At 41.9% G+C, this 14,331-nt stretch overlaps 2 pseudogenes; both read left to right on the forward strand.

Annotated features, from left to right (window-relative positions):
- The first annotated feature begins 2,309 nt into the window (after positions 1-2,309).
- Positions 2,310-6,322, forward strand: LOC131313676 (MDIS1-interacting receptor like kinase 2-like; annotated as a pseudogene).
- Positions 6,323-7,763: 1,441 nt separating this feature from the next.
- Positions 7,764-12,011, forward strand: LOC131313797 (MDIS1-interacting receptor like kinase 2-like; annotated as a pseudogene).
- The last annotated feature ends 2,320 nt before the right edge of the window (positions 12,012-14,331 follow it).

Genomic DNA, 14,331 nt, shown 5'->3' on the forward strand with positions numbered 1-14,331 from the left:
TTAATCCTAACTAGATCTTCTCCTCACAAAGTGCAAACCATAATCGAGCGATTCCACTTCCACATTCCTTGCAAAAATTTTGTTTCCATATTTTCCACAACAAAGTGGGTTTGCGCTTAATCAACTAATACCATCATCATCATGTTTACACCCATTTTTGGCCAAAAATCAGGAAATGGATTTACGGGTTAAAAGGTAGCCTCGAGGGTCGAGGCCCTAGCCTTGAAAGACCTTACGACCAGTTGCCCACGAATTATGGCCGGTTATTAAGAAATGATGGGCCTTCCATATAGGCCTAAATCAGTCAAAGGCCTAAGGCTTGAATCAGTCCACCAGGCCTGAGTATTTCGTCCAGGCCTAACCCAAATTCCTAGAAGTAACGAAGGCCTAAGAAATGGGCCCAAATTGGTAGAAGCCTTGGTTTTCTCACCAGGCTTGGGCTCAGAAGGCTTACATTGGGCAAAGGCCCATGATTTACCAACAAGTTTAGGCCCAATTGATGAAAGGCCCACTGCTTTAAGAGCATCATTAAAGTCTTTAAGGAGCAATTAGGGGGCCTTAAGCTGCTCACAAGTAGCTCAAAAGGCCTTAAGCTGCTCACAAGCAGCTCACAATGAGTTCAAAGGCCTTAAGCTGCTCACAAGCAGCTCACAAGTAGCTTAAAGGCCTTAAGCTGCTCACAAGCGGCTCAAAGGCCTAGAATGTTCTTGTTTGGCAGATCTAGGTAAGCTGCTTACAAGCAGCTCAAGATCTGAGTCTTTACTATCCTTTAGCATGAAGCAAGGCTTGGGACACGTGGCAACCATGTATGGAGACATCCCAAGCAGCTCACAAGCAGCTTAGGCCTGGACAAGCAGCTCAAAGGCCTATATCTAACATCATATAAGCTGCTCACAAGCAGCTCAACCAAGCCTGCGTTTTTGGCCTTGGTGGGCCCAAATATCCCTTTTTTATAAACATCCATGCTCATAAGCAGCTTAAAGGCCTCAAGCTGCTCACAAGCAGCTCAAAGGCCTAGAATATTCTTGCTAGACAGATCTGGGTAAGCTGCTCACAAGCAGCTCAAGGTCTGAACTGGTGGGACCCCATTCTTCAGCATGAAGCAAGGCCAGAGACAGGTGGCGCACATGCAGCCCTTGGAGCTGTTGGTGAATGATTCATGCAGACCTAAGCAAGCTGCTCACAAGCAGCTCATCCAGGTCTGGTTAATCCTTTGTTTCTGGATCCTTCTTCCGTGAAAGATGAACCTCAGAGGATTTAAGGGCCCACAAGGGATGCAAGGACCAATAAAATGGTGGGAAGGCCTGAAGAAGCCTTGGTCTTCAGCATTGGTGGGCCCAAAAGACGTCCAGTCAAGCAGTAGCTGCTCACAAGCAGCTCAAAAGCCTGGATGCTGAAGTTCCTTTTACTCTTTTACAAAGTTTTATGCAGAAAAGAAGGGCTTTTCAGGCCTTTACCATTTCCCGGGAGTAAAGGGCAAGTTTTTATCAAAGAATAGCCTCTCATTGGAGCATTTTGAAGCAGCTCAAAAGGGACACTTGGCAGCCATGCATGAAGGCCTGTGGAAGCAGCTTGAACAGCTCAAGACCTGGAACATCTGCCTATAAATACCAGAGTTGAAGGCTTTGGCAAAGGTCCCCGACCATCAAGCCCACGGCTTATGCATATTTATTTTTCCTTTATCTTTTATCTTTAGGTCCACGACCATCAAAGCCCATGGCTTATCCAAATTTCATTTCATTTATCTTTTAACTATTTTTATCTTTCGGTCCCCGACCAAACAAGCCCACGGCTTATCGTTCAATTACCTTTACTTTCTAAAATAGTTTGTACTCAATCTAGCCAAGCCTAGATTTTATTTCATTTCCTTGTAATCAGATTTTGTTAAACCGTTAATAAAGTCCATTTATTTCTGTTTTAGGCCTTGCTCTACCTTTCTGTCCATTTTTCACACAATTAGGAAATTTTAAGTCCTTAGCCCGCAAAGGCAAACCACGAACCTCCTCACGGTCTCCACCCTTAGGCCGTGCACTTTCGTTCGATTAGAAGTCAGATTGAGGCTTCCAGGCCTTGATACATACTTGGGCAGCAATCCTGCCCTGACACGCCCGCATCAGGCCTAGAACTGCACTACTCGCTGTTCCTAGTCCAATTGTTACTTTTCGAAAACAATCACATCATCATCTGTGGGTTTGTACTTAATCAACTCATACCATCATCATCATCATCTCCCTCTGCTCTGCTATAATACAGAAAGAGTCCCCATTCTTTTGTCCCATCAAAAACCAGATATGACGACCATTAAATAACCCTGCATTCTTCTTTTCTTCGCTCTCTTTCTCTCACTACATCCATTTGAAGTCAAATCATCACCAACAACACAAGCAGAAGCTCTAGTCAACTGGAAGAACACCCTTGCATCTCCTTCTTCTTTAAATTCTTGGTCTCTAAGCAATCTCAAAAACCTCTGCAACTGGACCGGAATCCTCTGTGCCACCACCAGATCTGTCTCCAGCATAAATCTAACCAATGCAAACCTCACTGGAACCATCGAAAGCTTTGACTTCGCTCCCTTCCCAAACCTCACCATTTTCGACCTCAACAACAACAATCTCATTGGGTCAATTCCACCAAATATTGGTAACCTCTCAAGTCTCCAATTCTTGGACTTGAGCAACAACAATTTTGTCGAAGTGATTCCGTTGGAGATTGGATTGTTGTCGGAGCTAGAGTACATTAGTCTCTTCAACAACGATCTAAATGGGTCAGTCCCATATCAAGTTACCAATCTCCAAAAGGTATGGCACTTAGACTTTGGAAAGAACTATTTAGAAACTCCAGATTGGTCCAATTTTTCGGGTATGGAGTCTCTGTCACACCTTAGCTTTTATCTGAATGAATTCACTTTGGGATTCCCTGAGTTTATACCCAAATGTTTTGAGTTTGAAGTACCTTGACTTGTCGTTCAACCTATTCGCTGGCCAAATCCCAGATTCAGTGTTCACCCGGTTGGGAAATCTTGAATATCTCAATCTTACTAGTAATTCATTTTCAGGGCCATTGTCATTGAACTTTTCCAAGCTTTCTATGCTCAAAGCTCTTCGCTTGGGAAATAACCAATTCAGTGGTCAAATTCCTGAGTTCATTGGTTCACTTTCTGGTCTTCAAATCATTGAACTTTATAACAACTCATTTGAAGGCCCAATTCCTTCTTCCATAGGCCAACTTGGGAATCTTCAACATCTTGATCTTAGCATGAATGCCTTGAATTCCTCAATCCCTTCTGAGCTTGGTTCTTGTTCTAACCTAACCTACTTAGCTCTGGCCTTGAATTCACTTACCGGAGATTTACCTTTGGCCTTGTCAAACCTGAAGAGGATATCTGAATTGGGTTTATCCGCTAACTTTTTCTCCGGTGAGATTTCACCTTGTTTCTTCACCAACTGGACCCAACTGATATCTTTGCAACTTCAAAACAATTCCTTCACTGGTAACATTTCATCTGAAATTGGGCAATTGACACAGCTCAATTACCTTTTCCTTTATGACAACCAATTCTATGGCTCTATCCCACTGGAGGTTGGAGACTTGACAGGTTTGACCGAATTAGACCTTTCAACGAATCAACTCTCTGGTCCAATTCCTCATAGTATTGGGAATCTCAAAAATCTCACACTGTTGCAGCTCTTTTCCAACAATCTCAGTGGACCGATTCCTCCAGAGATTGGAAATCTAATATCATTGCAAGTTCTTGATCTTAACACCAACGAACTGACTGGGGAATTGCCTAACAACCTCTCCAGCCTCAATAATCTTCAGAGACTCTTCTTGTATGTTAACAAACTATCAGGTACCATCCCCAGTGACTTGGGGAAGAATAGTCCTTTGGCCAATGTTAGCTTTTCTGAGAACAACTTTTCGGGTGAGCTACCACCCGGGCTATGTAACGGTCTTGCTCTCCAGGAATTGACAATAAACGTAAATGGTTTCAATGGGTCATTGCCCGAATGCTTGAAGAACTGCTCAGAACTAACTAGAGTCCGTCTTGAATGGAATCAGTTTTCTGGAAACATTTCTGAGGCGTTTGGAGTCTACCCGAATCTTTACTTCATCACTCTGATGGGTAATCTATTTTCAGGTGAGCTCTCTCCACAGTGGGGAGAATGTACCAATCTCACAAACATGCAGTTTGATGGGAATAGAATTTCTGGTGAAATACCGGTTCAGTTAGGCAACTTGACCAGTTAGGCATCCTAAGCCGGAGCTCGAACGAATTGACTGGTGAAATTCCCACTGAGTTGGGGAATTTAGGCCATCTGTTGAACCTCAATCTGAGCAACAACCATTTAACGGGAGAGATTCCTCCGAGTTTCGGTAACTTAACAGACCTTCAGCTTCTTGATTTATCGAAAAACAAGTTGAATGGGACTGTTACAAATGAGCTTGGAAGCTGTGAGAGCTTATTGAGCTTGAACTTGGGAAGTAACTATTTATCTGGAAGTATCCCATCAGAGCTAGGCAACTTGATTGCACTGCAGTATCTTTTGGACCTCAGTAGCAATTCATTGTCAGGAACAATTCCCCCTAGCCTGGGATATCTTATCTCATTGGAGAATCTCAATTTATCACACAACAATCTCTCAGGTACTATTCCTTCGGCCTTAACCGGCATGGTTAGTTTACGGTCAATTGATTTCTCCTACAATGAGTTGTCCGGTCCAATTCCCTCAGGTAACATTTTCCAAAACGCATCGGGAGCTTACCTTGGAAATTCAGGATTGTGTGGAAATGCAGAAGGATTATCCCCTTGTAATGCATATTCCACAAGTGGGACGTCAAAGAGGTTCGACAAAAAGGTTCTGATTGGCGTCATTGTCCCTGTTATCGGCGTCTTAGTTTTGGTTGCTGTCATTGTTGGATGCCTCATCCTTCGTAGGCCATCGAAGCAACGCGTCGAAAGCACCAAAATGGACGAAAGTTTTGAGTCACTCATTTGGGAAAGAGAAGGAAAATTCACTTTTGGAGATATTGCAAAAGCCACGGAGGACTTCAACGAGACATACTGCATTGGGGAAGGAGGGTTCGGAACCGTTTACAAAGCGGTGTTGCCAACGGGTCAACCAGTGGCAGTAAAAAGGCTCCATGTGACAGACTCAAATGACATTCCATTGGTGAATCGTCGGAGTTTCGAGAATGAGATTCGAACTCTAACAGAAGTTAGGCACCGGAATATCATCAAGCTCTATGGGTTTTGTTCCATGAAAGAGCACTTGTACTTGGTTTATGAGTACATAGAGAGGGGCAGCTTGGGAAAACTATTGTACAGTGATGATGGGGCAGTAGAACTAGGGCGAGGTACAAGGGTGAGGATTGTTCAAGGTGTGGCTCACGCTCTTGCTTACTTGCACCATGATTGCTCTCCTCCTATAGTCCACCGCGACGTATCTATGAATAACATTCTGCTCGAGTCACAGCTCGAGCCACGACTATCAGATTTTGGAACTGCGCGATTGTTGAGCCCTGATTCGTCTAACTGGACCTCGGTTGCTGGTTCTTATGGGTACATGGCTCCAGGTAAGCTTAAGTCGAGTTTACGCATCTTTTCCTCAGTCTCTTCAATTTAATTTCTAGGCATCCCAAACTTGTTAGTTTTTTGTACTAATTTGGACTGAATGAATGCACCTAAATATTCACATCTCTAGTCATAAAACTCTGTGTGTGTGTGTGTGTGTAATTATAATTCTATCTACAAATTCAAGATCCAAATGCAACATCCCCTTCTATGAGCAAGAATATTTTTATTCTTGTTTAGGTTTCCTTTTCTCTAACAAATTGCACAAAGCTGCAGCTTGCACTTGCTATGCTAGTCATAGAGAAATATGATGTCTATACTTTTATTGAGCAGAAAATTTTGATAAAATGTTGGTTTCGCTTGGTTGTTGTGCAGAGCTGGCACTTTCTATGCGAGCCACAGAGAAATGTGATGTTTACAGCTTCGGAGTGGTTGCCCTAGAAGTACTGATGGGAAGACATCCAGCAGAACTCTTGACTACTATATCATCATCATTGTCATCTAATTACGAGGACCTATTATTGAAGGACATGCTAGACCAACGTCTCCCCCCTCCGTCAGGCGAAATGGCAGAGGGAGTGGTGTTTGTAGTTTCGGTGGCCTTAGCATGCACACAAGCAGCGCCAGAGACACGGCCCACTATGCGATTCGTCACACAGGAACTTTTAGCACGAACTCAGGCATCAGGCATGCTTGTCTGAACCATTGGACACTATAAAAATGAGCAAGATAGCAAGCCCTCAGAAGTAGGAGGGACAACTTGAAAAGGAAATGTACATCATGTTAGGTGGAAAATGAGGGTGTTAGGTAACATTCTTAGGGATTTGCAGTCGGATTACTGTCCTTCCACAGTCCAATGACTTCCCTTCCAAACCTGTAATTGATCCATTGGAATCAAATTTCCACCGGATTGATTTGGCTTGATCATGAGCAACTTATTATAGCCTTGATAACAAATGTGTACTCTGCAACCGTTAAATCCCACGGCTTTCGGCTTCCTCTGAACATCCAGACCGACTTTCTACCAATTGAATTTAACGGCTAAAAATATTAAACATTATCATTTTTTTCTAGATTTAGCTCCAAATGTTAGCCAATGGCTCTGTGGATCTTGAAGGGAGGAAAATGAATATCAAACTCCAAATAATATATCAAACAGACATAACAAACCCAAGTTAGGGAGCATGAAAATGCATATTTACGCACCTATCGATAATGCAAAATGGGAACTCCCAAGCAGCTGCACTTGTTTGGAGTCTTTGGACAGAAGGAAGTGGCATTTTCTCTCTCTCCACTTCTACACTCCTTTTTGGTTTCCTTCACTTAAACCACTAAACATCAACTCATTAAACGTAGGTTGTGGAAATCGGAGCACTAATCCTAAAGCTGCTCCTCGCAAAATGCAAACCATTATCGTGTGATTCCACCTCTACACTCCTTGTTGGATTCCCTCATTTATATTTATGGAGGTCCAATAATTCGTGGCCTAAAAGATTTATCTTTGGATCGGACCTAATTTATTTTGTTTTGTTATTTTTCATTTACTCCGACTTTGTATGATGAGTGCAGACAATATCAAAGAAAAATAAAACTATACAGTAGTAAAGAAAAAGTAAAAAAATTTAGTGCATTTTCTGAACTCATGGGGTTCGATTGAACCCCTGAAACCTAACCGCAGCTGCCCCTGCTACACACTCTTGGCACATGTTCTCCAAGTGCTTTCTTTGCAGTTGTTGACGATATTTGGGTCAGTTTTGCTCTCTGTTTTTGGTGAGGTCTTTCCTCTTTGGTTGTAATCTCTTTGTAAATCCGTTTGTAAAACTTCGTTGATAGTGAAATCGACGTACCTTTAATTTAGAGGGAACCAAGTAAAGATTGATATGTGTCTTGTTTCATTGTGAAATCGGCGTACCTTTAATTTAGAGGGAACATAGTAAAGATTGATATGTGTCTCGTTTCATTTGCGCAATTGATATTTATTCGCTTCATTGTTATTATCACTATATTTCTTCCATGATTTGAACTAGTGGGAAGTCAGCCTATTTTTCCAACACTCCCGTATGATAAACGTTTCCACAACAAAGTGGGTTTGCGCTTAATCAACTCATACCATCATCATCATCTCCCTCTTCTCTGCTATAAAACAAAGTCCCATTCTCTTTTTCCCATGAAAACTTCACCAAAACCAGCTATGACTACAATTCAAAAACCTTGCATTCTTGTTTCCTTCACTCTCTTTCTCTTACTGCATCCATTTGGAGCCAAACTATCATCAACAACACAAGCAGAATCTCTGCTTAAATGGAAGAACAGCCTTTCATGTCCATCTTCTCTAAATTCTTGGTCTCTGAACAATCTCAAAAACCTCTGCAACTGGACTGGAATCATCTGCACCACCACCGGTTCTGTCTCCAGCATAAACCTCGCCAATACAAGCATATACGGAACCCTCAAAACCTTTGACTTCACTTCCTTCCCAAATCTCACTGTTTTTAACCTCAGCAAAAACAGTCTCTTTGGGTCCATTCCACCCAATATTGGTAACCTCTCAAGTCTCCAACTCCTGGACTTGAGCGACAACTTTTTTGTCGAATCGATTCCACCGGAGATTGGAATGTTGTCGGAGCTCCAGTACATTAGTCTCTTCGACAACATACTAAATGGATCAGTTCCATATCAAGTTACCAACCTACAAAACATACGGTACTTAGACTTCAGATCGAACCAGTTAGAAACACCAGATTGGTCCAAATTTACAGGTATGGAATCTTTGTCATACCTTAGCTTTTCAATCAATAAATTCACAATGGGATTCCCTGAGTTCATTCCAAAATGTTTGAACTTGAAGTACCTTGACTTGTCGTCAAACCTATTCACTGGCCAAATCCCTGAATCAGTTTTCACCCATTTGGGAAATCTTGAATCTCTCAATCTTAGTACTAATTCATTTTCAGGGCCATTGTCATTGAACTTTTCCAAGCTTTCTATGCTTAAAGCTCTTCGCTTGGGAAATAACCAATTCACTGGTCAAATTCCTGAGATCATTGGTTCAATTTCTGGTCTTCAAATCATTGAACTTAATTTTAACTCATTTGAAGGCCAAATTCCTTCTTCCATAGGCCAACTTGGGAATCTTCAACATCTTGATCTTAGCATGAATGGCTTGAAATCCACAATCCCTCCTGAGCTTGGTTCTTGTTCTAACCTCACATACTTAGCTCTGGCCTTGAATTCACTTACCGGAGAATTGCCTTTGGCCTTGTCAAACCTGAAGAGGATATCTGAATTGGGTTTATCCGCTAACCTTTTCTCCGGTGAAATTTCGCCTTATTTCTTCACCAGCTGGACCCAACTGATATCTTTGCAGCTTCAAAACAATTCCTTCACTGGTAACATTTCATCTGAAATCGGGCAATTGACACAGCTCAATTACCTTTTCCTTTACAAGAACCAGTTCTCTGGCTCTATCCCACTGGAGATCGGAGGCTTGAAAGGTTTGATCAAATTAGACCTTTCAAGAAATAAACTCTTTGGTCCAATTCCTCATAGTATTAGGAATCTCAAAGATCTCACTGTGTTGCAGCTCTATTCGAACAATCTCAGTGGACCAATTCCTCCAGAGATTAGAAATCTAATTTCATTAGAAATTCTTGATCTTAACACCAACCAATTGACTGGGGAATTGCCTAATAACCTCTCAAGACTTAATAAACTTCAGAGACTCTCCTTGTTTGCTAACAAACTATCCAGTACCATGCCCAATGACTTGGGAAAGAATAGTCCTTCTTTGGTCAATGTTAGCTTTTCTGAGAACAACTTTTTGGGTGAGCTACCACCCGGGTTATGCAACGGTCTTGCTCTCCAGGAATTGACCGCTTACAAAAATGGTTTCAATGGGTCGTTGCCCGAATGCTTGAAGAAATGCTCTGGACTAACTAGAATCCGTCTTGAAGGGAACCAGTTTTCTGGAAACATTTCTGAGGCATTTGGAGTCTACCCGAATCTTTACATCATCACTCTGATGGGTAATCTATTTTCGGGTGAGCTCTCCCCACAATGGGGAGAATGTACCAAACTCACAAACGTGCAGTTTGATGGGAATAGAATTTCTGGTGAAATACCGGTTCAGTTGGGAAAATTGACCAGATTAGGCATCCTAAGCCGGAGCTCGAACGAATTGACTGGTGAAATTCCCACTGAGTTGGGGAATTTAGGCCATCTGTTGAACCTCAATCTGAGCAACAACCGTTTAACGGGAGAGATTCCTCCAAGTTTGGGTCAATTAACAGACCTTCAGGTTCTTGATTTATCGAAAAACAGGTTCAATGGGACTGTTCCAAATGAGCTTGGAAGCTGTGAGAGATTATTGAGCTTGAACTTGGGAAATAACTCTTTATCTGGAAGTATCCCATCAGAGCTAGGCAAATTGTTTTATTTGCAGATACTTTTGAACCTAAGTAGCAATTCAATAGCTGGAACTATTCCAGCTAGCTTGGGAGCTCTTACCTTACTGGAGAATCTCAATTTATCAAACAATAATCTCTCAGGAACCATTCCTTCAGCCTTTACCGGCATGGTTAGTTTACAGTCCATTGATTTCTCCTACAATGAGTTGTCCGGTCCTATTCCCGTGGGTAACAATTTCCAAAATGCAAAGGGAGCATACCTTGGAAATTCAGGATTGTGTGGGAATGCAGAAGGATTATCCCCCTGTAATTCAAATTCCACAAGTGGGAAGTCAAAGAGGTTCGACAAAAAGGTTCTGATTGGCGTCATTGTCCCGGTTATCACCATCTTAGTTTTGGTTGCCCTCATTGTTGGATTCCTCATCTTTCTTAGGCCGTCGAAGCAACACGATGAACAGTCCGAAAGTACCAAAATGGAAGAAAGTTTCGAGTCACTCATTTGGGAAAGAGAAGGGAAATTCACTTTTGGAGATATTGCAAAAGCCACGGAGGACTTCAACGAGACGTACTGCATTGGGAAAGGAGGGTTCGGAACCGTTTACAAAGCGGTGTTGCCAATGGGTCAACCAGTGGCAGTAAAAAGGCTCAATGCGACGGACTCAAATGACATTCCATTGGTGAATCGTCGGAGTTTTGAGAATGAGATTCGAACTCTAACAGAAGTTAGGCACCGGAATATCATCAAGCTCTATGGGTTTTGTTCCATGAAAGGGCACTTGTACTTGGTTTACGAGTACATAGAGAGGGGCAGCTTGGGAAAAGTATTGTACAGTGATGATGGAGCAGTAGAACTAGGGTGGGGTACAAGGGTGAGGATTATTCAAGGAGTGGCTCATGCTCTTGCTTACTTGCACCATGATTGCTCTCCTCCTATAGTCCACCGTGACGTATCGATGAATGACATTCTTCTCGAGTCAGAGCTACAGCCACGACTATCAGATTTTGGAACCGCCAGATTGTTGAACCCTGATTCATCTAACTGGACCTCGGTTGCTGGTTCTTATGGGTACATGGCTCCAGGTAAGCTTAAGTCGAGTTTACGCATCTTTTCCTTAATCTCTAATTTTTTTATCTAGGCAGCACGAACTCGTTAGTTTCTTGCACTGATTTGGACTGAATGAATGCAGATAAATATGCCCATCTCTAGTCATAAAACTGCCATGCAATTGTTCATTTCTAAGGTTTTGTTTAGATCTAAGATATCCGGAAAAAAAAAGAAGAAAAGATGGGGGTAAATTTGATGTGTATGACTTGCGTTTGCCATATCTTCTTTTTTACCTCCACAATTATAATTCTGTCTACAAATTCAATATCCAAACGCAAAATACCTTTCCATGAGCAAGAATTTTTTTTATTCTCGTTTAGGTTTCCTTTGCTCTATCAAATTGCATAGAGCTGCAGCTGGCACTTGCTATGCTGGTCATAGAGAAATGCGATGTCTATACTTTGATTCAGCTGAAAATTTTGATTAATATGTTGGTTTCACTTGGTTGTTGTTAAGAGCTGGCACTTTCTATGCGAGTCACAGAGAAATGCGATGTTTACAGCTTCGGGGTGGTTGCTCTAGAAGTACTGATGGGAAGACATCCAACAGAACTCTTGACTACTCTATCAGCATCGTTGTCATCTGATTATGAGGACTTATTATTGAAGGGCGTGATAGACCAACGCCTCCCCCCTCCGTCAGGCGAAATGGCTGTGGGAGTGGTGTTTGTAGTTTCGGTGGCCTTAGCATGCACACAAGCAGCGCCAGAGACACGGCCCACTATGCGATTCGTTGCACAGGAACTTTCTGCACGAACTCAGGCATGCTTGTAAGAACCATTGGACGCTATAAAAATGAGCAAGATAGCAAGCTCTCGGAAGTAGCAGTGACTTCTTGAAAAGGAAATGTACATGATGTTAGTGTTGGATCCTATCCAAAATATTTAATGGATATTAATTGTAATTATTGGTGAATGGTTTTAATCCAAGAGGTGTGTCTATTTAGGTTAAATGAATAGACGTGAACATTGGAATTAAGCACAGTGTCTATTTAAGTTAAATGAATAGACATGACCAGGCCCAAAAAGTGTGACCATTGGGATGGAATGTATAGGCATGGCTATTATAAATAGACATGACTATTGGATTTAATCAAAGAGGTGTAATTTTTGGCCAACAGTCACTATCCATGCCTATAAAAAGGCAAAGGGTTCTCCCAATTCTGGAGGGACATAATCAAAACCATTCTAATTGTTATTTCTCTTTAGAATTATCTCCTACATTTGATCTTGGCAAGCTCGCAAAATCCGAAGGTATTCCGGTCTCTCTTCGTTAGTGCCTGACGCAGTTAGACAACAGTTTGAGACTGAGCTTCATTTTATCTTGGAGGCGGCTTCTCTGTAACTCGGTGCACACCGAATTCTCTCGAATTGGTGGGGGCGAATATCGTCTTAAGAACAGCGACATTGTAACGTGACTCGAAGCATCTTTGTTTATCCTCTTTCATCAACTACGACGAGTTTTGCACCTAACAGTTAGGTGCAAAATGAGGGTGTTAGGAAACATTCTTAGGGATGGTCTTGTCAAAAATATGCAATGTGGTTGAAAACCAATGTTTTGTCTAATAATAGTTAAAGAAGTTATGAAGTGCGACCTTGCACCTCTTATATTTTTATCTAACAACTAAATCCTGTTCACTGTCATAAGATCACTATCAATCTTCGTTTTCGATTAGCCTCAAGTTGCTGTGAAACATCTTTGGCATATATTTTGTGAAGAAACTTCCAATATTTGGAAAGCTCATTATCACGACCCCGAACAGCGTTGGCATAAACGGGAAGAGGAGTGAACCCAATTGTCATCAGCCCATTTCGGGCGAGTTCCTTGTGATTATTATTGCATGGTGCGCGTACGTAAAATGACTTTGGCCGAAGGGGAGAGAGACTACATTGGGTTCCTCACTAGCAATGATCATGAAATGGGTTTTAGGCAGATGATACTTCATGGTGCGTGTAGTCTGTTGAATTTGTAGTTGAGAATAGCTGAGACATTAATTTCTTTTCAATTTGAAAATAGAAGTCGCCGGCCAAACCAAACACCGAATCAAAGAGAAGAGAAATCCAGAGAAAATTTCATTTACTAATCACATACAGATTACAAAAAACTCTCACCGAGGAGGAGCGTCCCATACAGGAGCTCGAACTCAACTCCCGCTCTCTGATTCTCTCTCACCCTCGCACAGCGTATCACTCCCGAGCAGCTGTCATTCCACTGTGAATAGCTCTGTTTTTGCCACACATAACCACCAATTCGATATCACATTATATAGACACAAGGAGAGGAGCTTCCATTCCAAACGGATGGATACGGCACACAAGCCAATCCACCTTCAATGCTCCTGCAACCTGTTGAACCAGAGGTGTAGCTGTTGGCCTTCTGGAAGGCCTCATGGGGCGTGAGACTAACAAGTGGGGTGGACCCAACCACAATGCACATAGTTGAGCCCGGTTTGATAATAGTGATAGATGGTTGGAATTCGTAAGGAGATGGAATTAGGATTGGGATTGGTAATGAGAAGAGATTGGTAAGAAGATGGAATTAGTGATGAGTATATTTGTTTGAGATGAGATTAGATTAGATGATGGAATTATTAATATTATGTTTGTTTCACATAGGATAGGATTGAATTGATAGTATACATTTTCATTTTTGCCCTTCACATGAGATAGAATTGATAAGGAGATGGGATTGGTGAAGGCTATTTTCGTATTTGTGCATTGGCAAGGATGAGATTGGATTGTTAATACCAAGTGGGAGAGGCCCTTTTCAATCCCCCTAATACCCACCTTGTTAGTCCTTAGGACTAATAATTCCAACCCATTTTGGGTTATCAAACACAGTACTAATAGAGACTCCCTGGAGGTTTATCAAACGGGCTCTTAAATAGAGACTCCGTTGCCGTATATTGACCGGTTGGAGAGAGAGAATCTTGGACGTTGAAGTTCCAAAGCTCCTCATAGCATTCAACGGAAAACAAATCTATATATTCTGGTAAAAAGACCAAGAGATTGCATGTGTATCAGCTTCAGTTACTCTCACTGTAGCTGTGATGTAACTCCAGCATTTTCTCTTTCTTCATTTTCTACACCGTAATTTTAAATATGATGAAATTCTTATTGCTCTTTCGCCTTTTTGAAAACATCTTCATTCCGTTCGATTTATTGCTTGGAATACATAATGCAAAATGGAAACTCCCAAGCAGCCCCACCTGTGTGGACAGAAGGAAGTGGGCTTGGTAATCTCTCTCTC

The sequence above is a fragment of the Rhododendron vialii genome, chromosome 13a, assembly GCF_030253575.1.
Source record: "Rhododendron vialii isolate Sample 1 chromosome 13a, ASM3025357v1".
Lineage (NCBI taxonomy): Eukaryota > Viridiplantae > Streptophyta > Magnoliopsida > Ericales > Ericaceae > Rhododendron > Rhododendron vialii.